The 27,526-nt window shown below is 39.9% G+C and overlaps 1 long non-coding RNA gene and 2 pseudogenes across 1 annotated transcript; 1 reads left to right on the top strand and 2 right to left on the bottom strand.

Annotated features, from left to right (window-relative positions):
• Nucleotides 1–736: 736 nt before the first annotated feature.
• Nucleotides 737–2,765, bottom strand: LOC134317251 (interferon-inducible GTPase 5-like; annotated as a pseudogene).
• A 562-nt stretch (nucleotides 2,766–3,327) lies between these two features.
• Nucleotides 3,328–4,681, top strand: LOC134317948 (uncharacterized). Its single transcript, XR_010013303.1, has 2 exons — nucleotides 3,328–4,246; nucleotides 4,341–4,681. It is a non-coding gene; the product is annotated as an uncharacterized LOC134317948 (long non-coding RNA).
• A 20,805-nt stretch (nucleotides 4,682–25,486) lies between these two features.
• LOC134317296 (T-cell-specific guanine nucleotide triphosphate-binding protein 2-like) lies at nucleotides 25,487–26,822 on the bottom strand (annotated as a pseudogene).
• Between the last annotated feature and the right edge of the window lie 704 nt (nucleotides 26,823–27,526).

Raw genomic sequence — 27,526 nt, forward strand, 5'->3', positions numbered from 1 at the left:
GTATCACAAATCGATAAAATTTTATCTGATTGTAAATACATTTGGGAGAGAGGTGTATTTACCCGTGTGTTCCATCAGCTTGTTTATTAATGATACTTTTTAATGGTTTGGGAATTCTGGGTAATGGATGATCATTCTTCCAAGTGGATCAGAGAACTCTGAGGTGTTCTGATATATCGATCACAGTAACAATGGTGGAGTTTTCGTTTATACTCAATACCACCTCACCTGTTTCCAACTCACTTCTTATTGTAAAATATTCATCTCACTCGGTTCTAATTTTTGTGTTGCAGGTTTACAAAATACAATGAAGTTAATCAGAATTTACACGTCACAGATTCTTCTTTTTGTCGCATTTTACTAAACGTTCCAACTTTTTTGGAAATGTGGTTTGTAAGTAAAAGGCGATTAAAGACATTTGTGAATTTGACTAGTTTCAAATTTCTTATTCAGCTATTAATGTTATACATTTGTATATGAGTAGAAAAATAATCAGCTACACAAATTAGTTTGTAATAAAATAAAAAGAAAAAATGTCTTAGGGGAAGTGACCAAAGTCCTGTGTAGACCAGTAACTGGTGACCTGTCCTGGGTATTCCTACCTAGCGCTGGAGTCAGGTGAATCTTGACCCTAAATTCAATAAAGTGATTGAAGAAAAAAAGAAGATGGAAAACACAAATAAAATACACGTTAAAGTCATTAGCTGGTACAGAATCACTTTTCACCTAGTGAGAATTATTGATGTGAAAAGTACTCGACTATTTATTTACATTTGATTGATCATTTTACTCTAACCCCGCCTTTCTCAGTACTGTTAGTGCTGCATCTTCAAACTCTTTTATTCCATTCTTCAGGAGCTCATGAGTAACAGTGAAAGACATTCTTGCTGCTCTAGCACTTCCTACACCAGGTACCAAACTGAACACATGCACCATAGCTGCACTACCAGCTAATGCTGACAGCTGCAGTCTCATAGCTGATTTTGATGTCAGTGCCTGTACAAGTGGAGATTTTATCAAAGACTTCAGATGTGGCTTGTTGACTCGTTCTGAGAATCTTTCAACTGATTTATCATCAAGGCTGAACGAGAAGTAGCACTTTGTAAAGAAAGTTACTAGAATGCTAGCAACACATGCCAATGATAGATCAGGTACTGGAACTGCTGCAATTCCTCCAAAGCAAACTGCTGCAGCCCAGGCTACTCCCTCAAACATTTCAACTTTCCTCTTCAGCATGGCCACAGAAGTGACTGGTACTGACTGTATTAGAGTGTATCGTTTATGCTGTGGAAGCTCTGACATTAGTGTGTCCACAAGCTCCTCAAAATCAAATTCTTTAAGATCATTGAATTTTTAAAGTCCTTTAAATTTGCCAGGGCTGTAGTTTTTAATTTTTGCCAGAGTTGCTTCTCTATTGAAGCTTTTTTTCTTTGCTTCTTGTGCGACGTCAACGTCTATCTTTGATCTAACAAAGTAAAACAGCTTTTTCTGCTTTCTGATCTCTGTAGCCAGCAGGACGTTGTTCTCTGAGAATCTCTCAGATGAGATGATGATGAAGAAATCATACCTGGCAAACTGCATCTCCTTAAGATAATCTTTAGCTTTAAATGTTGTGGTACCAATTCCAGGAAGGTCCCAGAAAGTCACATTAGGCATTGTTGGATGTTGGTAAGAAGTTGGTTTAGTGGTGGTTTCAGTAACTCCAGTTGCAGCTGCACCTTCATCATCATCTCTCAGTCCTCTGATTGCATTAATGAAAGTCGACTTTCCTGCTCCTGATTCTCCAGTTACAGCAACGTCCAGTGAGACGTTATTCAACTGGTCGACCACCTCTTGTGCTTTTTTAGTTGCTCTTTTGAAAGTGGACTCTCCTGAAGCCTCTAATAATGCAGTTATGTCAGAATCTTGACTGCTCATTCTCAAGAGTTTTACTACTTTAACCTGCAGAAGAAAAATTAGAATAAATAAAAATATAAAATCTGAATATTTCCTTACCAATTAATAGAATTATTGAAGGGAAAAGTACTCGACTATTTATTTGCATTTGATTGGTCTCTTCACTCTAACCCCGCCTTTCTCAGCACTGTTAGCGCCGCCTCTTCAAGATCTTTTATTCCGTTCTTCAGAAGTGTATATGTGACAGTAAAGGACATTCCTGCTGCTACAGCACTTTAGTGTAAAATTGGCAGATCATACCTACAGAACAATAAACAGAAGTTTGTTTCTCGTCAGGTGCTTCACTTTATCTAAAGCCAACTGCTGCTCCAGTCCACCTCTCTTCCCCTGTGTAAACATATTATAATTATTATTATTTTGTCAGGTCATATGTTGTTCCCAAGATTTTGACCTTTTTATTTTATACTATGATTTCTTTAAATACAATATAATGGGGCGGCACAGAGGCTAAGTGGGTAGCACTGTAGTTCCTGGGTTCAATCCCCAGGTGGGGCTTACTGATGTTCTTATTCATTTCTTGCAAAAAAATAAAAAATTCTAACAGGGTTTCAGCAGATTTATATTATTTGACTGTTGTACTTAAACTAGAGTAAGGTAACATTCACTATAGAAGCTCTTCTGTAAGAGTATAATTGGTTTATCTAATACACATAAATATAAACAATATAATAGATGTTTTAGAATACAACATAAAATAACACAAAACTGTTAGGATCCGCCAGCACTTACCTTTTATTTTCAGGGTTTCCCAGCGTTTTGTTTTCATTCCGGTTTGTATTTTGTTTTTCTCCGTTTTCTTTAGTTTCCCCCAGAGCGGTAGAGAGAACAGAGTGGCGACACTCCCATAGGGAACCGTTGGAAAGGGGGCGGGACATATTTTCTGTGCAGCTTCCGGGTTGTGGAGCTCTGTATAGTTCCAAACAACCCATAGAGCCCCGTTCATTTCCACTACTTATCAAACATTTTTAGCTGTTTGTTGCTTTGTTTTAAAAAAATAATGAATTTGATGTCATTAATATACTTAATACTGTTATTGTTTAGCATTTGCTCAGCACTAAATGTTACATGTTTATCTTAATTAATAGGTATAACTGAATTTAGCTTAGTCAGCTAAGCTAAATTATTGACACGAGTCTTTTCACCTAAAATTGATTAATTAAAAGTTGATTAATCAAGAGTCTTGTTACAGAAATGATAATAAAACATCAGAGCCATAATAAATCATGCTAATTTTACTTTCATTCTTAAGTACATTTGAAGGTAAATTTAGTTTAGTACTTTAGTGGAGGTAAAGAGTATTTTACTTTTATTACTACTTTTACTGGAGTAATATTTCACCTTGGATATCTCTACTTCAACTCAACTACATGGTTTGTGTACCTTGTCCACCACTTACATTAGACAAAATAAACTTGTGCATATTCATTATGAATTAATTCATGTATTACATGTAGGAATCAATTATTACTTACTCATGAAATAAGACATGAATGAAGCTATGTCATGTACCTGCACTATAATGTTAAAGGTATTGGTACAGTAATGTGTTTATGAATCTGTTCATTCAGTGCAGGTAAACCTTATGAATCCAGCCACATGGCTTAGTGTTTAACCAAAATGATTATTATTATGAATCCTCGGGAAAGTGAAGGGAGATTATAGTTTATGTAAAAAACAAAAAAAACTGTCTAATCTCTGTACTGTATATTGTCTCTACTACTTAATGATATGGCATTATGTAATGTATGCTAATATAATGTACTGTGTGTTAACAAGAACGACCTATTAACAAGTCATTATAAACATCAATCTTTCTCTTTATATACCAAATTGACATTAAAGCAGATGCAGTAAATGTAAAGGCAGGTGAAAATACCCAGAAATTGTACAAATGTTTATTATTTAATGTTTAATATTTCATTCACTGCTGCCGGTCCCATATGAGAACGTGAAAGCGCCGGGTTTGTTTGGAACTATTGAGGGTTACATGAACCACGTGACCGCGTGGCGGCGAGATCAAGGAGTGTCGCAACTCTCTCTATCTACGGCTCTGGTTTCCCCGATCGCTTTTGTTCTTGGTGGTGGTTTGCGTTTGCTTTCCCGTTTTGCTCCCTTCTCCCCCTAGCGGCCTGGAGCGGTACTGTTTTCGGAGGTTGCTGCGGTACCAGCCAATAGATCGCTGGAGGGCGGACCCCACACACACCTGCGCCTCATTCCTCATCTCATCAACTCCTGCATTTAAACGCCGGCTTTTCTCTCACTCGTCGCCAGATTGTCTGCTTGCCATACGGTACACAGACGGCCGTTCGTTGTGTCCTTAAACCGTGAGTCTTCTTCTTGTACCTTCTCCTCGTTAACGTATTTTGTTTTTCATCGCCTCCTAGACCTTCCCCCCGTTCCTGCGTTCCTGCCGTTCCTGGTTCTCCTGCGTTCCTGCCGTTCCTGGTTCTCCTGTATTCCTGCCGTTCTTGGTTCTCCTGTGTTCCTGCCGTTCCTGGTTCTCCTGTGTTCCTGCCGTTCCTGGTTCTCCTGTATTCCTGCCATTCCTGGTTCTCCTGCCATTCCTGGTCATCCTGCATTCCGGTTCATCACTCCTGGTCATCAGTCCGCCCTGCAGTTCCCCGGCGCTTCCAGTACCGCTCCTGCCGCTCCCCTCTCGTTTTCTGTTATCTTTTTGGTTGTTTGTTTGTTTTTATTATTTGTTTAAATAAATATCGTATTATCACTTCTGGGTTTTGTTGTTTGTGCACTCGCCTTTGGGTTCCCCCCTAGTCCTTGGTGGGTTATTAACTAACCCTAACACAAAACCTTGTTTAGTTTAGTTTAGCTGGACATGAACAGATGTAGAAAACGACCAACAACAAAAACAAAACAAACGGGGTTCAGGTCCTGAATGTGTGCAGGGAGTTAAAATTTGATTACAAATTAAACAAATATAAATAAATGGTGTTACAGACACCAGGATCATAGAGGAAACTGTTAGCATGGCTAGCATTAGCTTTTAGCATTACAATTACACACAAATTATTTTTACTTTATAATGTTAACATCTGTTCTAAATAAATAACTTACTTCAAACCACAAATATTTAAATTATTGTAAGTTTACTTCAATACCATTAACAGATTTACCCTAACCAAGTGTTAAAACTCTTATACAATAGCTTTTTATTTTTTTTTATTTTGATATACTTATTTGCATTACTAACCTGTACAACAGCAGAGGGATGATAGATGAGGACAGTGTGTCTTTACTATCCAAAGTTCTCTGTAGTTATAGGAAATCAGGAACCACCGCCTTTTAATGGTAAAATCAGGGAGTAAAGCATAACATCTACTGGCATGTACTGGCATCTACTGTTCCAAAATGCCATAGCAGGTATATTATTTGATTACATTTTTATAGGCAGGTTCAGTGCATGTTTAAAAATGTGAGCACACTTTACTTTGATTAAAAATAACTAACATTATCACTGTTTTATTCCTAGAGGACCAAAACAATAACTGTGTAATGTATGTTAAAAGTTACAATCAGATTATTACTTTTTTTTCAGCTGCTCAGCATTTACATTTTCAGCATTTAGCAGACGCTTTTATTCAGAGCGACTTACAGTACTGTGACAGTATACAGTCTAAGCAATTGAGGGTTAGGGGCCTTGCTCAGGGGCCCAACAGAGGCAACCAAGCAGTGGTGGGGTTTGAACCAGCAACCTTCAGATTATTAGTCCAGTACCTTAACCGCTAGGCTAGACTGCTCTAGCAGCAGTAACTTCACTTGAAGCTTCACATTAAAATCTGAAGAACATTCGAGAAAAAGCATTCAAAATTCAAAAAAGCATTAATGAGATCAAGCACTGAACTATTTTAATGCTGTGTATTAACATCATACATCTAATGTTTGTGAGAACTTGCTGTTATTTTAAAACTGATGTACTTTCCACCACTAGGTGTCGCTGTCCTACCACTAGTGACAATTTGTTCCCCCGTACTGTGTGTCCCCAGAAAAAGAACCAAGTAACATGTTGAGAGGTTCAGATGTGTTAAGTGTACAGTGATGTTGAAGCTGTTGAAAAAAGACTCATTTAAATGAATAACATAGGAACGACATGGCCAAAAGTATCTGGACACCTGAACACAAGCTTGTAGCTTGTTGGACGTCCCATTTTGTCTTTATAGATTTCGCTTTTTGTTTACTGTGTATTGAGTAGTTAAAAATAGAACTTTTGGAAGACATGGGAGTATTTAACATGTGGTGTACAGCTAACACAACATTCCACGATACGATTACACCAACAGTGAAAAAAGACAATTAAAAGCACAAGAACTGTCACGTGGGAAGAAGGGAGGACTCACACGCAGAGATAAATTTTAAATTATAAATTGTTTATTAATAACAAACAGAAAAAATAAAAGGCAAACCAATAAACCGATCGGAACCTCCGACGGAAGCCGCTAAGCAGCGAACCCAAAAAATGACAAAAGGGAAAAAAGGAAAAGAGCGGACGCGAACCCCGGTCTCTAAGGCGAGAGCCGGGAGCGTTAACACCACGCCAATCTGGCGCGGGTAACGAAAGGCGCGTTAGCGCTGAAAGCGCTACGGTGAGCAGGTGCGGGAGAAAAACCTCCGGCGACGGCTAGCCCCAGCGCAGCGGTCGGCTAACGTAGGTAACGATCAGCGAGCGATCAGCTTACGGTCGCAGTAGCTGAAGCACGCCGATCTGAAAAAGAGAAAAACAAGTAAGTTCAGTTAGGCAAGCTCAAACATGCAGATTCGAACCGGGGTTGCTGGCGCTCCAACCGAGTGCCTTACGGAGTCGCCACCCAGCGGTTGTGGAATCCAATGAATAGATTCAATAAGTGCAATACAGCGGAGCACTGAACCAGCGCCGTATCACGGCGTGCATGCAACCGCTAATGCTAAATGCTAATCGGGTCAAACAAACAGCAGTACAAGGACTGCACGGCGTCGCACCACGCTATTTCTAAGAGAGGAGAAAGGAACACTGACTACCTCGACCTTACGGTCTACACACCCGGATGGCCTTATGCCACCAGGGGATACCACCTAAGGCTACAAAATGAGCGTGGACGAGCTGCCACCAGAGAGCGAAAACAAACAAAAGGTGCGACACCCGCTGCTGCACGGAGCTGGCTTATATAGCCAGCCCCACAGCTGCGGGTGATCAGCCCTAATGAGCCACCTACCACTTAAGGCCTTGTTTTCTGAGCTCTGTAAGATCTGTTTCGCTGGGAACCCGGGGCACGTTCACCAGCTACTACAGACCTCGTTATAAGAACAGGCCCAGTGTGAATGTCTAAACAATGAAACAAAATAAAGGTTTTAATGTTGTGTAGTAAATGTCCTGACTTGTTGTCCTTAAAGAATATCGAGATGCTGTGGCAGGAATCTAAACAAACAGTTTATGCACAAACAGCCTGCATTATAGCTGCATTATATCCTGCATTATAGCTGCATTATATCCTGCATTATAGCTGCATTATATCCTGCATTATATCCTGCATTATATCCTGCATTATAGCTGCATTATATCCTGCATTATATCCTGCATTATATCCTGCATTATAGCTGCATTATATCCTGCATTAAAATAATTTTGTATTTACTTGTTTCTTTGTATTTACTTGTATATGCACATATACCCAGACATCCAGCTTGGACTAGTAATCAAAAGGTCACTGGTTCATCACTCATTCAAGTGTCTTCTTTAATCTGAGCTGGTGTTAAATAACCCGACCTTATATGCAAACGATTTGCATAATGACTGATCACCGCCAGTGAAACCAGTGATTAGGTCCATATGCAAATCACAATGAGCATTAATTACAATGGTCATGTGTGTCTTTCACAAATGATTGGGTTATAGCTCCTATTATGGCGTTGTAAAATGGTGAGAGATGTACTCTCAGGCCCCCTCCCCAGTTCAGAGATGGTCGTTCCCTCTTCACATAGATGGCCTCTTTGACTCCCCGTTCAAACCAGCGTTCCTCCTTGTCTTCATCATTAAATGAGTGGCCGCTGGTTTGCAGGTGAGTGTAAACCGTGGAGTCCTGTCCGGAAGAGGTCGATATTCTGTGGAGAACCATCCATTTCACAGTCTAAAAAGGCTAAACTGTTGTTGCTTGCATCCTCCCTTGTGAACTTGATGTGTTTGTCCACCAAGTTGATGTGGTCTGTGAAATGTGGTACTTCCTCTAATTTTATTTTAACCCAGGTGTCGTCCACATATCTGAACCAATGACTCGGTGGTGTCCCTGAGTAGGACATTAGTGCCTTCTTTTCCACTTCCTCCATGTACAGGTTTGCAACAATATGTAAGACTGGGGACCCCATAGCACACCCATGTTTCTGTTTGTAGAACTGTGCTCTGTACGAGAAGTAGGTGGACCGAAGACACAGTTCTAAAAGAGTGCACACCTGATCCATGGTAGGGGTGGTCCTCTTTCTCAGGGTGGGGTCGCCTTGTAGTTTCCTACAGACCACCTCCACTGCCTCAGCAACCAGAATGCACGTGAAGAGGGATGTAACATCATACGAGACCATTGTTTCCTCCGTCTCCATGATGACGCTCTTAACCTTGTCCACAAAGTCCATGGTGTTCTGAATGTGGTGTTCCGTGCTACCTACCAACGGATTGAGAATCGATGCTAGAAACTTAGAAATGTTATGTCACAGAGTTAATCATACAAACAATGGGTCTTAAAGTTACATCCTGTTTGTGTATCTTAGGTAACCCATACAGACTAGTGTAGCCTCCCCCGGATATAATTCGTAGTACAAAGCTCTGTCAGTACTCTGTCTGTTGTTCTGTTCTAAAACTTTTGGACAATTTATCACCTTTTTTCTTGTAGCTACTACCTGGATCCCGTTTTAGCAGCTCATTAGTGTTAGTGTCACTAAGTAATAACATCACTTTCTCATGATAGTCTATCTGGTTTAACAGAACAGTACATCTACCCTTGTTGGCAGGAAGTATGATGATGTTATTGTCCTTACTAAGTGTAGTAAGTACATACCTCTCGTCTCTGCTGATGTTGGATGGAGGTGGTTTTGCATTAGATAGATAGATAGATAGATAGATAGATAGATAGATAGATAGATAGATAGATAGATAGATAGATAGATAGATAGATAGATAGATAGATAGATAGATAGATAGATAGATAGATAGATAGATAGATTCTTTATTGATCCTTTGCAGGAAATTTCTTTGTTACAGCAGCTCAGACAACAGTCAACAACAACTTCTTGTATACATACAACATTAACTTACAGTGCAAAAACAAGCAATAAGATAAAAATGTACAGTATGGTACTATATACATGTAAACTTTTTATGGTGCATGCATAGCATACAGAAGTAAGTATTTCTTATAAATGATTTATTTGAATTATTGTGAACTGTTAAACAGTCTGATAGCAGTTATAAGAAAGGATTTTCTGTAACGTTCAGTCCTGCATTTAGGAGGAATCAGTCTGTGACTGAAGGCAGACTGACACTTTCATCCGCAACTGTTCCGCTTCCAGATTGGGGATGTTGTTTTTGTGGATTGCTGATTGTGCGGATTGCAGATTGCTGATTCTGTGGCCACATATTGCATAACAATGAAACCGGTGATCAGGTCCATATGCAAATCACAATCACCATTAATTACAGTGGCGTACTAGTACATCTCTCACCATCTTACAACACCGTAATAGGAGCTATACCCCAATCAATATGTAAAGGGAACACATCGCCACTGTAATTAATGCTCATTGTGAATTGCATATGGACCTGATCACCGGTTCCATTGCTATGCAATGAGCGGTGATTGGTCATTATTCAAATCGTCTGCATATAAGGTCGGGGTATTCACCACCAGCTCAGACTGAAGAAGCAAAACATATCTCTACAACTAACTGGTGTCTAGATTAACTGATTCAACTTTGTGTACCTGGATTATTGAGCATGCATCAAGAGGCTGAAATTTACTGTATCTGGATCAATCAAAATGCTTAACAAATGAGTAAACAAAGCTTAACATGGCTTAATGTACTAAAAAACAACATAAAAACACTAAACCTTTTCTTAATATTCCTCTGTCATTGTTTTAGTATAAAGTCACATTTAGCTTTTTTTTATTTGGCCTGAGTCACTTTCACCGCCTCATATCAAACAATTCGTCTTACTGGAGGAGCTTTAAAAAGATCAGTGGCAAACTGGGCCAAAGTTCAATCAGGTGAACTTTAAGTGCCGCTGCAAGCACCAAAATCACAAGCCCAACACTGCAAAAGTGCCACACTCCAAAGGAAGCAATGGAACAGCTGGCACAAAAGCAGCTTTGACACTTCTCATGTGAATGTGCCAGATAATGTTTAAACCTTGCCCTCAGTCACTGATAAGAAGGTTAGCCATAGTATGCTAGTGTCCTTGTTTATTTTCCAAATATCAAAAACATGCAGAAGGTAGATTGTCTGCTGTAGAAAGAAGCTACATAATTACACAATAAACAAATTAACTAGAATGAATTAGTAGACAAAAATAAGACACATCATGGACAATAGAACTGTTTCAGCAATGTAAATAAACTTAAAGTTCTTAACACCTATAAAACACGTTAACATTTGCTCAAACACATTGAAGCCATTTGGGATATTGATAATTAACTTATTAAACTTATAACTTTAACTAATAAGTTAAATACGTTTAACTATTTTTTTCACAACAGATTGAAAATGACACATCCATTCTCCAATTCCTTTTTTAATTCTTTTTTCGAAATGCAACATACAAATTCTTTTGTTTAACAAAAAAGATGTAGTAGAAGATATCCTTTATTTGTCATATATACATATACAGGTGTACAGTACAATGAAATTCTTTCTTCAAATATCCCAGCTTGTTTGGAAGCTGGGGTCAGAGCGCAGGGTCAGCCATCGTACGGCGCCCCTCGAGCAGACAGGGTTAAGGGCCTTGCTCAAGGACCCAACAGTGGTTGTGTAGAAGAGCCGGGATTTGAACCGCCAATCTTCCGGTTGATAGCCCAAAGCTCTACCCACTAGGCTACCACTGTCCCCATGTCCAATGTATATTAGCAATGGCTTTAAAATGCTTCAGCATACTGATTATAATATAGCTGTTGATTAAAATGAAATAAAAAGATAGTTTATGGTATAATCATTAGTAGATTTTGATGTAAAACATTCTTAAATTACATGTAAAATTCATAAGCCTAAGTAGTACAGAAACACTTTTACCCAGTGTAAAGTACAGAAGTGAACAATATTTTTCTTTATTTATTTACACTTGATTGGTCTTTTTACTCTAACCCGGCCTTTCTCAGTACCATCAGCACTATCTTCAAGCTCTTTCAGTCCATTCTTCAGTAGCTCATGTGTAATGGTAAGAGATATTTTTGATGCTACAGCACTTCCTATACCAGGTACCAAACTAAACAATGATTCCACAGCTGACCTTCCAGCTACTGCAGACAGTTTCACTCTCATGGCTGATTTTGATGTCAGTGTCTGTACATGTTTTGTATTTCTGTCTCTAAATGTTTGTTTCACTGTTCAGTTTAGCATGCCTTTTGACAGTTTTAGTTGTGACCAAGCCACAGGTGACGGTGGTGAGGAGAAGCCCTACAACAGCACTTTTTTATCAAACCTGAAGAGGAACTGAGACCTGAAAAGAGGACTCACTTCCTCTGAACTGAACATTTAGAGACAGACACATAAAAACATGTACAGGCAGCGGTATCAAAATCAGCCATGAGACTGCAACTGTCTGAAAAGAGGTTTCAATAGTCTGTGGTTGAAATGTTGTTTCCTTGCTTCTGTCAATGTCTATCTTTGATAAAAGTTTTTAGTTCCAATCCCAGGAAGGTCCCATAAAGTCATTTATTATAATAACAGAAATACCTAAGTATTATAATACTTAGGTATTTCTGAATGCTGGTAAGGGGTTGGTTCAGTGGTGGTTTCAGTATCTCCAGTTTCAGCTGCACCTTCATCATCATCACTCAGTCCTCTAATTGCATTAATGAAAGCTGACTTTCCTGACCCAGTTTCCTCAGTTACAGCAATGAGACAACAGTGAGATATTAGTTAACTGGTCTACCATCTCTTGTGCTTTTTTAGTTGCTCTTTCTAAAGTTGACTCTGTAATAGAAAAAATGTGGTGAGACTATAAAATAAATTAAACAATACCCGTGGACTGGATTGAAGAAGATTTATTAAATAAAACACGGCCGTGGGTTCTTTACAGCTGTATGCAAGCTAAAATAAAGAACCCCAGACAGACTTGTGAATTACCTTTTATACCTCTCCTCTCACTTTTCAGTTTCACTACCCCTTACTTTATTGTTTTATTACCCCTCACTTCACTATTCAGACAAAAGGGCTTTGGGCTTTTGAAGTCCCCATATTGTCTTAAAAGTCTCCACCCAGATACCGATTACCCCCATTTGCTTCCCCTGTTATTGCTTAACAATAGCTGCTTATCTCTGTAGTCTAAACTCAAGTCTCCACCCCAGCACAATATAACAAAAGATCAAACAACCAGCTTTTACGACACTTTAAATATCAAACAAAACAGCCTTTACTAAACTTAAAGTAATATTAAAAATACATCTATTTTCTTCCATAACACTTCCCCCCTGTTTGTCATTCTTGACAATTTAATCATTAAAAGAAAAATAACAATAATGTTGATTTGTATAGTGAGTATTGCCCCAAAAATAAATATAAATGAGGTCAGTTTGGAGACCCCGCATATGCGGAGTTCGGCTCCTCTTAACCCCCTTTCACAAAATGTGGGCAACTGGAACAAAATAATAAAAGAAAATAAAGCCCGAGGAAAAACACATGGGGTTACTCTTGTAAAACATATTTACATTTATCAGACACAAGACATTATAAGCATCAGTTATTACAGCTGCAAAAGAATGCTTTTACTGTAGAACGTCATTAATAAGTCCATGTTGTCCATAACATGTTTTTTAGCTTTGATCTTCAGGGCAGGTATAATCGTCTGAGAATGGAAATAGATCCAGCCATCTACATTTACATTTACATTTTCGGCATTTAGCAGACACTTTTATCCAAAGCGACTTACATCACAGTGTACAGCTTGAGCAATTGAAGGTTAAGGGCCTTGCTCGAGGGCCCAACAGCAGCAACCTGGCGGTGGTGGGGCTTGAACCAGCGACCCTCTGGTTACTAGTCCAGTGCCTTAACCACTAGGCTACTGCTTGACATCTAGGGATGTCATCCGGTTGGCATTCTATAGCGGTGAGAGGTTGTAATTGTTGCTGAACCAGTTGGGGCGTTAAACTGTGTATCATACGCTGTCCTACTGAGACAAGACATTTGAGTAAGCATGGTATGAACATACAACATAACAAAATGATTATGCCTACTGGGATTAAAGTTTGTAGAATCCATGATCCCCACCCATTACCCCACTGTGTAAATGAAGAAAACCATAAATTGTCATTTACTGGTGGGACAGATACTACTTCTTTCATGTGTTGTATTATATTAGTAATGTTATCATGTTCATTTGGAATATAAAAACAGCAGGTTGTTCCCAATAATTTACAAATACCTCCACGTTCAGCAAGAAGTAAATCAAGGGCTAGTCTGCATTGTACTACTGCAGTCCTAATGGCAGATAATTCTGTGTCTATAAGACCTAAAGCGTCTTCAGTTTTATTTGCTAAGAATAAAACTGACCATGTCAATCCATTTATCTTGTTAAATGTTGCAGCAGTGCCACCTCCCAATAATAATGAATACCCAAAAGCCGTTGTGGGGTTTGTCCATGGATCCCACAACTTATGACCCTTGTACCAAGTTGGCATTTGTTCCGTCAGTGAGCGCTTTTTAAGGTGGTTCTGACCAGATGCATCTGAAGTGCCGTCTTCAGGAATATGTACTGTAACACCTGGCACAACTATGGTGGGGTAGCAACAACCAGTCCATTCATATGGCAAGTTGTAATATGCCTTCCTTCCACAAGCCCACATCACCCCTGAGTGTGAAGTGATGTTTCCAAATGGACATGCAAATGTGATCACAGTGCCATTGGATTTACCATAGCAAACATTTGTCGTAGAATTCATTAATATATAACTATTGCAGCGAGATTGGCCTAATTTAACACCTTTTGATGCTTGAGAGCATAAGCATGTGTCACCGTGTTTCCATGGGATTTCAAATGTGTGTTGGTATGATGGAGTAGTCCTGTCAGTACAGTTACAGGGGTTGGACAATGAAACTGAAACACCTGGTTTTAGACCACAATAATTTATTAGTATGGTGTAGGGCCTCCTTTTGCGGCCAATACAGCGTCAATTCGTCTTGGAAATGACATATACAAGTCCTGCACAGTGGTCAGAGGGATTTTAAGCCATTCTTCTTGCAGGATAGTAGCCAGGTCACTACGTGATGCTGGTGGAGGAAAACGTTTCCTGACTCGCTTCTCCAAAACACCCCAAAGTGGCTCAATAATATTTAGATCTGGTGACTGTGCAGGCCATGGGAGATGTTCAACTTCACTTTCATGTTCATCAAACCAATCTTTCACCAGTCTTGCTGTGATATGGCAGCCCAAACCATCACTGATCCACCCCCATGCTTCACTCTGGGCATGCAACAGTCTCCCGGATGTGGGGAAAACAGTAAAGGTGGACTCATCAGAGAACAATACATGTTTCACATTGTCCACAGCCCAAGATTTGCGCTCCTTGCACCATTGAAACCGACGTTTGGCATTGGCACGAGTGACCAAAGGTTTGGCTATAGCAGCCCGGCCGTGTATATTGACCCTGTGGAGCTCCCGACGGACAGTTCTGGTGGAAACAGGAGAGTTGAGGTGCACATTTAATTCTGCCGTGATTTGGGCAGCCGTGGTTTTATGTTTTTTGGATACAATCCGGGTTAGCACCCGAACATCCCTTTCAGACAGCTTCCTCTTGCGTCCACAGTTAATCCTGTTGGATGTGGTTTGTCCTTCTTGGTGGTATGCTGACATTACCCTGGATACCGTGGCTCTTGATACATCACGAAGACTTGCTGTCTTGGTCACAGATGCGCCAGCAAGACGTGCACCAACAATTTGTCCTCTTTTGAACTCTGGTATGTCACCCATAATGTTGTGTGCATTGCAATATTTTGAGCAAAACTGTGCTCTTACCCTGCTAATTGAACCTTCACACTCTGCTCTTACTGGTGCAATGTGCAATTAATGAAGATTGGCCACCAGACTGGTCCAATTTAGCCATGAAACCTCCCACACTAAAATGAAAGGTGTTTCAGTTTCATTGTCCAACCCCTGTAGGTTCTTCAAAGCTTATAGTACTGTTTTGTCTAAGTTGATGTCCCACAATCAGCAGTACATGCATGGCCTTTGGTAAAGTACAATTCCCTTCATGGGTATGATTTATCATTAGTGAATATGTCAACGGAGATGTTTGCCATCTAGAGGTTAATTCATGGCAAATCCAACACTCCTGTTGTAAGTCCATCACATCCTTATGCATTAATGCAAGTGCACAGGCTGTATTACCTTCACATTGTGATAGGGCCTTTTTCCCTTTGTTATTAGAATGGTCTGTCTGTTCAGTTGGGAATATTAGGTCAGTGAGAGATAGACTGTCTGAGTCCTTAATATGCAGGGGCTTTCTTGCAGTGGCTTGCATGAACCCATGTAGCTCTTCCTTCAACTTTCACCGCAGTCTGAGTAGTTAGTAACACTTGGAACGGTCCTGTCCACCTCGCCTTATTCCACCTGGTTCGTCTGAAATCCTTTACCACTACTCAATCGCCTGGTTCCAGGTCATGCAGAGGTCCCTCAGCTGGTTTGGGTAAAGCGTCCTTTACTTGTCTATGAATAGAATTCAGAGTAGAGGACAAAGTGTTACAGTAATCAAGCATTAAGTCTTCCAGTTGGCCTGTATTCAAAGGTTCAGACCGATTAGGGCCTATGCCAGTATAGGGGGGTCGCCCAAAGAGAATTTCAAAAGGACTAAGGCCATGTTTTGGCCTTTCTCTCATCCTCATCTGCATAAGAACTATTGGAAGAGCCTTAGTCCATTGCATATTAGTGTCAGCGCAGCACTTGGCCAATTTATTTTTCAGGGTGCCATTTTCTCTTTCTACAGCTCCTCCACTAGCAGGATGGTAGGCGCAATGTTGCCTCAGATCAAATCCTAAATAGTGACTTAGGTTTTTCAATGCTGTAGCCACAAATGGGGTACCATTGTCATTAGAAATCTTTGCTTGTATTCCCCATCTAGGAATGACATCCTTCAGCAGTGCTTTTACCACTGCATCTGAGTCCTGTTTAGCTGTCGGGTAAGCTTCAACCCATTTTGAAAACATGTCCACAATAACCAAACAGTACTTTTTCCCTTCGCTGGGTGTCAGTTAAATGAAATCCATCTGTATATGATCAAAAGGTTTATCAGGGACTGGATGTCCTGCATTAGGAATCTGCAGACCCCGTCCTATGTTGTTTGTGACACACTATGCATCTATTGCAATAATTTTGGGCGTAGATTGTAAAGCCTTTTGTAAACCAATGTTTTGTAAGTGCTGCAATCATACCCCCTTTTGATACATGGTCCTTACCATGGGTCAATTTGGCATAGTATGGGAAAAGATACTTAGGAAGGCAAGGTTTGCCCTGTGGACACCTTCAAACACCATTAGTAGAAACACAGCCAGAAGCCTTCCACACAGCTTTTTCCTGTTGGGAAGCATGAGTCTGAATGTCAGTTAAATCAAGATCTGGTACGATCTGGACCTGTAGGTGAATAGGAGAATCAGTATGTAGTGGAAGGCGTGCAGCCGCTTTGGCAGCTGCATCTGCTTTGGCATTGCCCTGCGAAATTGGATCAGAAGCATTAGAGTGTGCAGAGCATTTACAAACAGCTATTTGTTTGGGCAACAGAACTGCATCCAAAAGCTGGGCAACAAGATGGTGGTGGGCAATTTTTGAGCCGGAACTTGTCAAAAAGCCCCTCTCCCACCAAATGCAACCAAAATCATGAACTACTCCAAATACAAACCTCGAGTCTGTATAAATGTTAGCAATTTTGTTTTCAGCTAGCTTACAAGCAGCTATTAAAGCGTGTAATTCTGCAGCTTGGGCTGATAAATTAGACGGGAGTGGCATTGATATAAGAGTATCAAATGCTGTGACTACAGCAAAGCCCACTTGGTTTCTGCCTGTTGCAGCATCCTTGAATGCAGATCCGTCCACAAACATTTCTAATTCAGCATTTGGAATCGGGTTGTCCTTTAGGTCAGGCCTAGGAGAAGAAACAAAATTAGTTAAAGCAATACAGTCATGTGGTTCCCCATCTCCTTCGATTGGTAACAAAGTGGCAGGGTTAAGTACATTGCAGCATTTGATTGTAATGTTGGGCATTTCAAGGAGCACACTGTGGTATTTGAGCCATCTTTGGGCTGATAAGTGAGAGGTTTTTCTTTCAGCTAAAAGACAGGAAACAGCATGTGGCACTAACAGGGTTAGATGAGCATAACCCACAAGATCTCGTGATGCTACCACAGCCTTTTCTGTAGCAGCCACTGCACGAAGACAAAGAGGAAGTCCTGCCGCAACTGGATCAAGTTTACATGAAAAATAAGCCACTGGTCTTAAACGATCACCATGTGATTGTAAAAGGACAGATTTACATTTTCAGCATTTAGCAGACGCCTTTATCCAAAGCGACTTACATTACAGTTACAGTCTGAGCAATTGAGGGTTAAGGGCCTTGCTCAAGGGCCCAACAGCAGCAACTTGGTAGTGGTGGGGTTTGAACCAGCGACCCTCTGATCACTGGTCCAGTACCTTAACCACTAGGCTATAGCTGGCCAGATTAAGGGATGATACAGATACCACATGTCCACCTTTTTGGTCTACCGTTTGAATGAAATCACGGTTTGGGTCAGGCAAACCCAAAGCAGGTGTATTTTGCAAGGAAGTTTTCAGTTCAACAAAAGACTTTTCAGCATCAGGCGTCCATTGTACGGGGCTGTGGGCCTTCAGGTCTTGCCCATAAGCAATGTCACGTAACGGAGCCTCAAGAACAGAATAGTTAGGAATAAAAGTATGGCAGTACGAACACACACCCAAAAAAGACAAGACTTGCTTTTGCGTAATTGGTTTTGGAATCTGTTGAATGGCTTTGACTCGTTCAGGTAAGATAGTTTTGCCCTGAGCTGAAATGTTATGACCCAGAAAGTGAACTTGCTGTTTTACAAATTGTAATTTGGAAAGGCTAGCCTTGTGACCCTCTGTAGCCAGATGTCTGAGCAATTTAACGGTGTCGTTAAGGCACTGAAGCTTATTAGGTGCACAAATCATTAAATCATCAACATACTGTAGTAAGGCTGTGCCTCTAGACAATTTGAGAGTACTAAGGCTATCTTTCAAGGCCTGATTAAAAATGGTAGGACTTTCACAGTACCCTTGACAGAGTCTTGTAAATGTGTATGATTTACCGTTAAAACTGAATGCAAACCATAATTGACTGTCTTCGTGCACAGGAATACTAAAGAAAGCATTAGCTAAATCAACAACAGAAAACAATTGGCTATCAGGTGGTACTTGACTAAGAATGGTATATGTATTCGGAACATCTGGTGCTCTGGGGATAACAGCAGCATTAACTGCCTGTAAATCTTGCACAAAGCGATAATTGGCAGGTTCTCCTGGGGCAACACATTTTTTCACGGGAAAAATTGGGGTTCTCACAGGAGAATCATGGCATGGGATAATAACACCAGCCTTTAGTAATGAATCAAACACTGGTTTAATCCCCTCAACAGCTTCTGGCTTGAGTGGATACTGTTGTTGGAATGGTCTGTAATCAGATTTTGGTTTGATTTGCACCGGTGCCACCCTTTTTATCAAACCCACATCATGTTTCCCCTGTGCCCACAAATAAGTTGGTACTGCTTTTAATGCAGGGTAAATGTCACTTGGTGACACTGTAGTCAGTATTTTGTGGGTGATGGGTGTCTGAGAATCCACCAACTGTACACTGCGCTCAACACGTACATGATAAGATAATTTCATTCTGAAAACCTTACATTTCGGGTGGTATTGAATATTTGGGTTTTCGGTGGATTCCCAGAAACTGCCATCAGCCATAGTCGAAAATTCAAACAGCCATTTCCCTACTCCTTTCCACTGACCTATCTTTGGCTTAGCCAAAGAAACATGTGGAGCACAGTCGTTAGCTTGAAACAAATTAGATTGACTGTAGTTTTTACGTTTTACGCCACATTGGCCAAACTCATCCCACACAGGGGAACAACAACCATTCAAACATCCCTTAAGTTTTACTGAACACGCAGCGCAGTTAAAAACTTCCATACATAACAATAGAGTGGACAATTTAAATTAAATTTCATACAACTCCAAGAGGGATCCAAATCATCATTCCTTACGGATATGTTGATCCCTCCAGGTGTCGCTTCCAATTTAATTCCAAGGACGCACATGAGATCACGCCCCATAAGATTTATAGGGCAAGTTGAGGAAATTAGGAACTGGTGCTTAAATTCTCTGTTGTTATACACACACATGAGTGGTATGGAAAAACACTCAGTGGAAGTATGTCCCGTAGCACTAATAGTCAGAATAGATTTTCTACTCAGTGGCGCATCAAGCAATGCTTTCTGAATACATGAGTGAGTAGCTCCTGAGTCTACTAAAAATGTGAGATTCATATCACGTACTGTTAACTGTACAGTATGTAATTGAGTGTATGGAAATGTGTCATACTTGTATAATTGCAATGCCGTTTGTGTGTCTGTGTTTGTGGGTGCAGGGTTACTTATGTGTTGCTGATCAGGTTGCCCCTTCCCAAACTCCAGCCCTCAGTTGCTGTATCCATACGTATTCTGTGGGCAGTCTTTGATGAAATGTCCAGTTTGTCCACATTTAAAACAGACCTTGTTGTCAGCACCCTTTTGTAAGTCCATCCTGCAGTATTTTGCATTGTGACCTGTCCTTCCACAGGTGTAACATACAACATTTGCGAATGATGATCTTCCTCAACCACGGCCTCTTCCTCTGCCCCTGTTGCTTGGTTCAGTTAGCTTAGTCACACCTTGCATCATGACTAAACTTGCATCATGCAAATCTTTTGCTCTCTTATCAGTTTTTTTCCTGTCTCTTTCTTGAAGGGTTTTCTCAGCATGGACTGCGTGAGCCTCGATTAGGGACAGTTTCCCTGAGTCCCATGTGATACAAGTGTTTTTTACCATGTTTTGAATGTCTGGTTTTAATCCATTTAGGAAGCTGTTTCTCAGATGTGCTTCCCATGGTGTAATTTCAGCTTGCGTGATATCGGCAGGAGCCTGCAGTCCACTGTTCACATTGTGGACCTTTGTCAGTCTTGCAAGATAATTATGCACAGTCTCTCCATCCTCCTGTTTGCAGGCTGCTATTTTTGTCATGTCCAACCTTACTGGAAATGCAGGTCTTATTCTTTCCAGCAGTCCTCGGACCGCATCTCTATACGCACCATTGTCATTGTGTTCCCAGTCCAAGTCACTCATCCTGAGATCAATCTGAGGATACCCTGTTGACACTTTAGACCAATCATTGCCCATTTTAGCCATAAGAAGGCGCCTGAGCTCCACAGTTGTAGGCCTAAATTCCTTACAAAAAATGTCCAGTTCCTCCGCAAATCTTTCACCACCTACCTCCCTTGGCAGATGTGTCATAGTGTCCTTCATATCAGCAGTAGTCCATGGTCTGTGTACCAAAATCACGTTCTCTGGACCAGATACCTCAACCATTGGAAGCTGAAGAACCTCATGCACTTTTCCCTCTTTGTCTGCTCTCACTGGTGAGCCTGGAATCTGCATCCGGAACTGTAGGCCAGAACGTGTTGTGGACGGTGACAGGACAGCTTCTCCAGTATTATGTCTGCTTGGAAGATAGGGAGGAGGTGGAACTAGCCCGTAGTAGCTGTAGGCAGCTCTGGATATAATGCTGGGGGTACTAACATCATGGCTCCTCCTTCCCCCGCTGGTTGTTCCTCTTCTTGATTATCCAGTATTCTCCTTCTGGGAGGGCAGGAGTCTAGAGAAGGGTCAACCTGTAATTTGGCCTGACACAGAGTTTGATTAATTTGGTCCCTACACTTACTCTGTCCCTTCCTCTCATTTTGTATCATCCGCCTACTTGCCTCCATCACCCAATCAGAATATGCTTTCCAATTTGCATTAAAAACTTCAGGTGTCTCCGCTCTGTTTTTCTTCCCGGTATTACCCTTTCCATGATGTCTCCTTTCTTCCCTACTTTCATGTTCCATTTTTTCTAACTGTAATTTCAATTCTTCTAATTGTTTTTCACTAAAACTACCTTTCTCAGGAAATCCACATTTCTCTACCCATATAGAAAACTGTGAAACAGCATGTTGACCATAATTTTTAGCCATAAATATAACATTAGGGTGTGTACATATAACCTCAGCATTATCAGATAAATGCAATTCTGATTCACAAACAATCACCTTACTTTGATTTTTACCCATTATACTGCTTAAGTTCACCTGGACAGATTATATAGAAATATGTCTATATTTACCTATTTATGTACAGTGTATCACAAAAGTGAGTACACCCCTCACATTTCTGCAGATATTTAAGTATATCTTTTCATGGGACAACACTGACAAAATGACACTTTGACACAATGAAAAGTAGTCTGTGTGCAGCTTATATAACAGTGTAAATTTATTCTTCCCTCAAAATAACTCAATATACAGCCATTAATGTCTAAACCACCGGCAACAAAAGTGAGTACACCCCTTAGTGAAAGTTCCTGAAGTGACAATATTTTGTGTGGCCACCATTATTTCCCAGAACTGCCTTAACTCTCCTGGGCATGGAGTTTACCAGAGCTTCACAGGTTGCCACTGGAATGCTTTTCCACTCCTCCATGACGACATCACGGAGCTGGCGGATATTCGAGACTTTGCGCTCCTCCACCTTCCGCTTGAGGATGCCCCAAAGATGTTCTATTGGGTTTAGGTCTGGAGACATGCTTGGCCAGTCCATCACCTTTACCCTCAGCCTCTTCAATAAAGCAGTGGTCGTCTTAGAGGTGTGTTTGGGGTAATTATCATGCTGGAACACTGCCCTGCGACCCAGTTTCCGGAGGGAGGGGATCATGCTCTGCTTCAGTATTTCACAGTACATATTGGAGTTCATGTGTCCCTCAATGAAATGTAACTCCCCAACACCTGCTGCACTCATGCAGCACCAGACCATGGCATTCCCACCACCATGCTTGACTGTAGGCATGACACACTTATCTTTGTACTCCTCACCTGATTGCCGCCACACATGCTTGAGACCATCTGAACCAAACAAATTAATCTTGGTCTCATCAGACCATAGGACATGGTTCCAGTAATCCATGACCTTTGTTGACATGTCTCCAGCAAACTGTTTGCGGGCTTTCTTGTGTAGAGACTTCAGAAGAGGCTTCCTTCTGGGGTGACAGCCATGCAGACCAATTTGATGTAGTGTGCGGCGTATGGTCTGAGCACTGACAGGCTGACCCCCCACCGTTTCAATCTCTGCAGCAATGCTGACAGCACTCCTGCGCCTATCTTTCAAAGACAGCAGTTGGATGTGACGCTGAGCACGTGCACTCAGCTTCTTTGGACGACCAACGCGAGGTCTGTTCTGAGTGGACCCTGCTCTTTTAAAACGCTGGATGATCTTGGCCACTGTGCTGCAGCTCAGTTTCAGGGTGTTGGCAATCTTCTTGCAGCCTTGGCCATCTTCATGTAGCGCAACAATTCGTCTTTTAAGATCCTCAGAGAGTTCTTTGCCATGAGGTGCCATGTTGGAGCTTTCAGTGACCAGTATGAGAGAGTGTGAGAGCTGTACTACTAAATTGAACACACCTGCTCCCTATGCACACCTGAGACCTAGTAACACTAACAAATCACATGACATTTTAGAGGGAAAATGACAAGCAGTGCTCAATTTGGACATTTAGGGGTGTAGTCTCTTAGGGGTGTACTCACTTTTGTTGCCGGTGGTTTAGACATTAATGGCTGTATATTGAGTTATTTTGAGGGAAGAATAAATTTACACTGTTATATAAGCTGCACACAGACTACTTTTCATTGTGTCAAAGTGTCATTTTGTCAGTGTTGTCCCATGAAAAGATATACTTAAATATCTGCAGAAATGTGAGGGGTGTACTCACTTTTGTGATACACTGTATATATATATATATATATTTTTTTTTATATATATATATATATATATATATATTAGGACACACAATTACAACACCAACAGTATCTCACTCCCCCTTCTTACTTTACCACCCATATATGTTACTACATACAACACATAGACACACAAACACAAAACACAAATTCAATAAATCCTTCAATCCAGTCACCAATCCCCACTTTTATTTTTTATTTTGTATTGTTTATTAGTTGGATGTGACTTGTCCTCTCCTTCTGAGAGGCTAGTGCACTTTTCACTGGTGAAAAACCTCGAAGGGCCCAATTCCCTTCCTTGAATAAACCTCTTGTTTATTCTCCCGATTTACCACTCTCTGTGTAAATCCAACTTACACCTCACTGTGTAAGTTCTTAAGTCCCCATCCAACAATAAAGAATACTAAAACATTAGCACAAACTTTAAATATTACCAATTAACAATTACCAAAAATATTACCAATTAAATTTAATCTCACCTGAGTTCGTGCAAGCAGCAGCGCTGAGAGACACTACGGATCGCTGCAGATCCCTTTTCTCTAAACAGGAGGTAAGGCTGAAGATGTCTTCATTAGGCTTCCCTAAATCCGCATGTCCATCCGTAGGTCTGCCAGTCGAACTGCCCCACGTTGGGCGCCAAATTGTAATAGAAAAATTGTGGTTAGACTATAAAATAAATTAAACAATACCCGTGGACTGGATTGAAGAAGATTTATTAAATAAAACACGGCCGTGGGTTCTTTACAGCTGTTTGCAAGCTAAAATAAAGAACCCCAGACAGACTTGTGAATTACCTTTTATACCCCTCCTCTCACTTTTGAAGTCCCCATATTGTCTTAAAAGTCTCCACCCAGATACCGATTACCCCCATTTGCTTCCCCTGTTATTGCTTAACAATAGCTGCTTATCTCTGTAGTCTAAACTCAAGTCTCCACCCCAGCACAGTATAACAAAAGATCAAACAACCAGCTTTTACGACACTTTAAATATCAAACAAAACAGCCTTTACTAAACTTAAAGTAATATTAAAAATAAATCTATTTTCTTCCATAACAACTCTTTGACTGCAATTATGTCAGAATATTGACTGCTCATTGTCTTAGTATAAACAGATTAATGTCTAAATTGAATGGTGTGTTGTTTAATAAAACAACTGTTTTAACTTATTCACTCCTGTAAGAAGGATTAAATGTTTACACGTTAAATACATTTTATTTTTTATTAGAATTCTTTATCAAACAAAAAATAATGAACATAAAAATAGGATAAAAACTGGACTAAATTACTCCACGAATGCACTGTACTGTGTAGCTTCAGGAGTAAACGAGTTCAGGAAAGTGTATGTCCATTTATTTGTATAGCTGTGCTATTTATAACATGATTAGAAATGATTTTGAGAAAAATAATCAAAACACCTGGGTGTGGTTTACTGAAGAAAAACAAATGCTGGTCTCCAGCAGAAAGACAGATCACTTTGGATGATTATTCATGTTGAGATAAATATCAAATACAAAGTTACTTCATGTTAAATGTCCATGTCTGTCAATAAAATATATAAAAACACAGATAGATATTTCATCTTTTATCTGCTCAACTTCATTTCATTTATTAATAAACATCCATTCCTGCATTTCAGTCCTGCAACACATTCCAAAAAAAGTTGGGACAGTAAAGCATTTACCACTTTGTAATGTTGCCGTTCCTTTTCACCACTTAAAAGAGGTTTTGGCACCGAGGAGACCGAGCTTTTATTTTGTCTCGTTCTTTCTGCAAACACGTAGAGCTTGATAAAGGTTTGATAAAATAATCCCTCACCATGTGGTTATATCAGCTAGTGTTGAGTAGAGGTTCACGAGCGTTCAGATTAAGCTCGCACCCTTGGCCTTTAAGCACTGAAATTCCTCCCAATTCCTTGAATGGTTTAATGATATTAAATGCCCCCATCCAGACTTTTTTTTGGAATGACTTTTATTATGGATGTTTATTAATAAATAAAATAAAGTTGAGCAGATAAAAGATGAAATATCTCAGCGTCATCCTGTCTGACATCAAATAAAAGTCAAAGTCAATGTAAGGAGCAACATTTTATTTGCATTTTTAATACTGTCGCAAACTGATTTCTGATTTGGGGTTGTGTTTTAAGCAGATTTCATTCTGAAACACAAACAAGATACAAACAAGAGAAAACAACCACAAAACTAATCTGATCACAATATTATAATACACAAAACATGAAATCAAATGTGTTAATTAAGCGAGTATGTTCTGTTAAATCTGATTGTGAAATGTAAACATGATGTGTTGCTGACATAATAATTATTATTATTGATTATATATTTGATCTACTAAAAGTACCATCAGTACACTGCTTTAACCCGCCTCACTTAGTACCACCAGCGCCGCCTCTTCAAGCTCGTTCAGTCCATTCTTCAGGAGCTTATATGTAATAGCTGATTTTGACGCCAGTGCCAGTACAAGTGGAGATTTTATCAAAGATTTCAGAAGTGGCTTGTTGACTCGTATCAAAGATCTTTCAAGTGATTTGTCATCAAGACCAAACGAGAAGTAGCAACTTGTAAAGAAAGCCACTAGAATGCTAGCATCACATGCTAATGATAGCCCAGGTACTGGAGCTGCTGCAACTACACCAGAGCAAACTGCTGCAGCCCAGGCGGCTACCTCAAACATTCTGACTTTTTTCTTCAACATAGCCACAGAACTGACTGGTACTGACTTCATTAGAGCGTATCGTTTATGCTGTGGAAGATCTGACATCAGTGTGTCCACAAGCTCATCAAAATCAAATGCAGAGAGATCCATTGAGGAAATGAGAAAAACTTCTTTGAGGTTTTCTTCACAATTCTGCTTGACTTTACTGAGCATTTCTATCTTGTTAAAGTTTTTTTTTACTTTCTTCTGCACGGATGTCGTTGTCTATCTTTGATCTAACAAAGTAAAACAGCTTTTTCTTATTTTGGTCTCTTTGGCCAGCAGGACGTCGTTCTCTCTGAATCTCTCAGATGAGATGATAATGAAGAAATCATAACTGGCAAACTGCATCTTCTTAAGATAATTTTTAGCCTTAAACTTTGTGGTTCCAATTCCTGGAAGGTCCCAGAAAGTCACATTAGACATTGTTGGATGTTGGTAAGGGGTTGGTTCAGTGGTGGTTTCAGTAATTCCAGTTTCAGCTGCACCTTCATCATCATCACTCAGTCCTCTGATTGCATTAATGAAAGTTGACTTTCCTGACCCAGTTTCTCCAGTTACAGCAACGTCCAGTGAGACGTTGTTCAACTGGTCTACCATCTCTTGTGCTTTTTCATATGCTCTTTTGAAAGTGGACTCTCCTGATGCCTCTATTAATGCAGTTATGTCAGAATCTTGACTGCTCATTTTCGAGTTTTACTGCTTTATCCTGCAAACGAGTAATTAGAATAAATAAAAATATACCATCTTAAATATTTTCTTAACATGTTTTTAGTGTAAAATTGGCAGATCATACCTACAGAACAATAAACAAAAGTTTGTTTCTCTTCAGGTGCTTCACTTTATCTAGAATCAGCTGCTGCTCCAGTCCACCTCTCTCCCCCTGTGTAAACATATTATAATCATTATTATTGTTATTATTTTGTCAGGTCATATGTTGTTCCCAAGATTATGACCTTTTTTATTTAGTACTATGATTTCTTTAAATACAGTGTAATGGGGTGGCATGGAGGCTCGGTGGGTAGCACTGGGTTTCAGCAGGTTTGTATTCTTTGACTGTTGTACTTAAACTGGAGTAAGGTAACGTTCACTATGGAAGCTCTTCTGTAAGAGCATAATGAGTTTATCTAATACACATAAATATAAACAATATAATAGATGTTTTACAATCTTACAACATAAAATAACACAAAACCTTGTTTAGTTTAGTTTAGCTGGACATGAACAGATGTAGAAAACAACCAAAGACCAAAAACAACAAAACAAACTGGGTTCAGGTCCTGAATGTGTTTAGGGATTTAGAATCTGATTATAGATTTATTATAAATAAACATTAAAGAATTGTGTCTGATGCAGACATCAGAATTGTAGAAGAAACTGTGTTGGCATGGCTAGCATTAGCTCTCTAGCATTACAATTACACACAAATTATTTTTACTTTATAATCTGTTAACTAAATCTGTTCTAAATAAATAAATGTTCTAAATAAATAACCACAAACATTTCAATTCCTGTAAGTTTACTTCAATACCATTCACAGATTTACCCTAATCAAGTGTTAAAACTCTTATATTAAAGGT

This window comes from Trichomycterus rosablanca, chromosome 1 (assembly GCF_030014385.1).
Source record: "Trichomycterus rosablanca isolate fTriRos1 chromosome 1, fTriRos1.hap1, whole genome shotgun sequence".
NCBI lineage: Eukaryota > Metazoa > Chordata > Actinopteri > Siluriformes > Trichomycteridae > Trichomycterus > Trichomycterus rosablanca.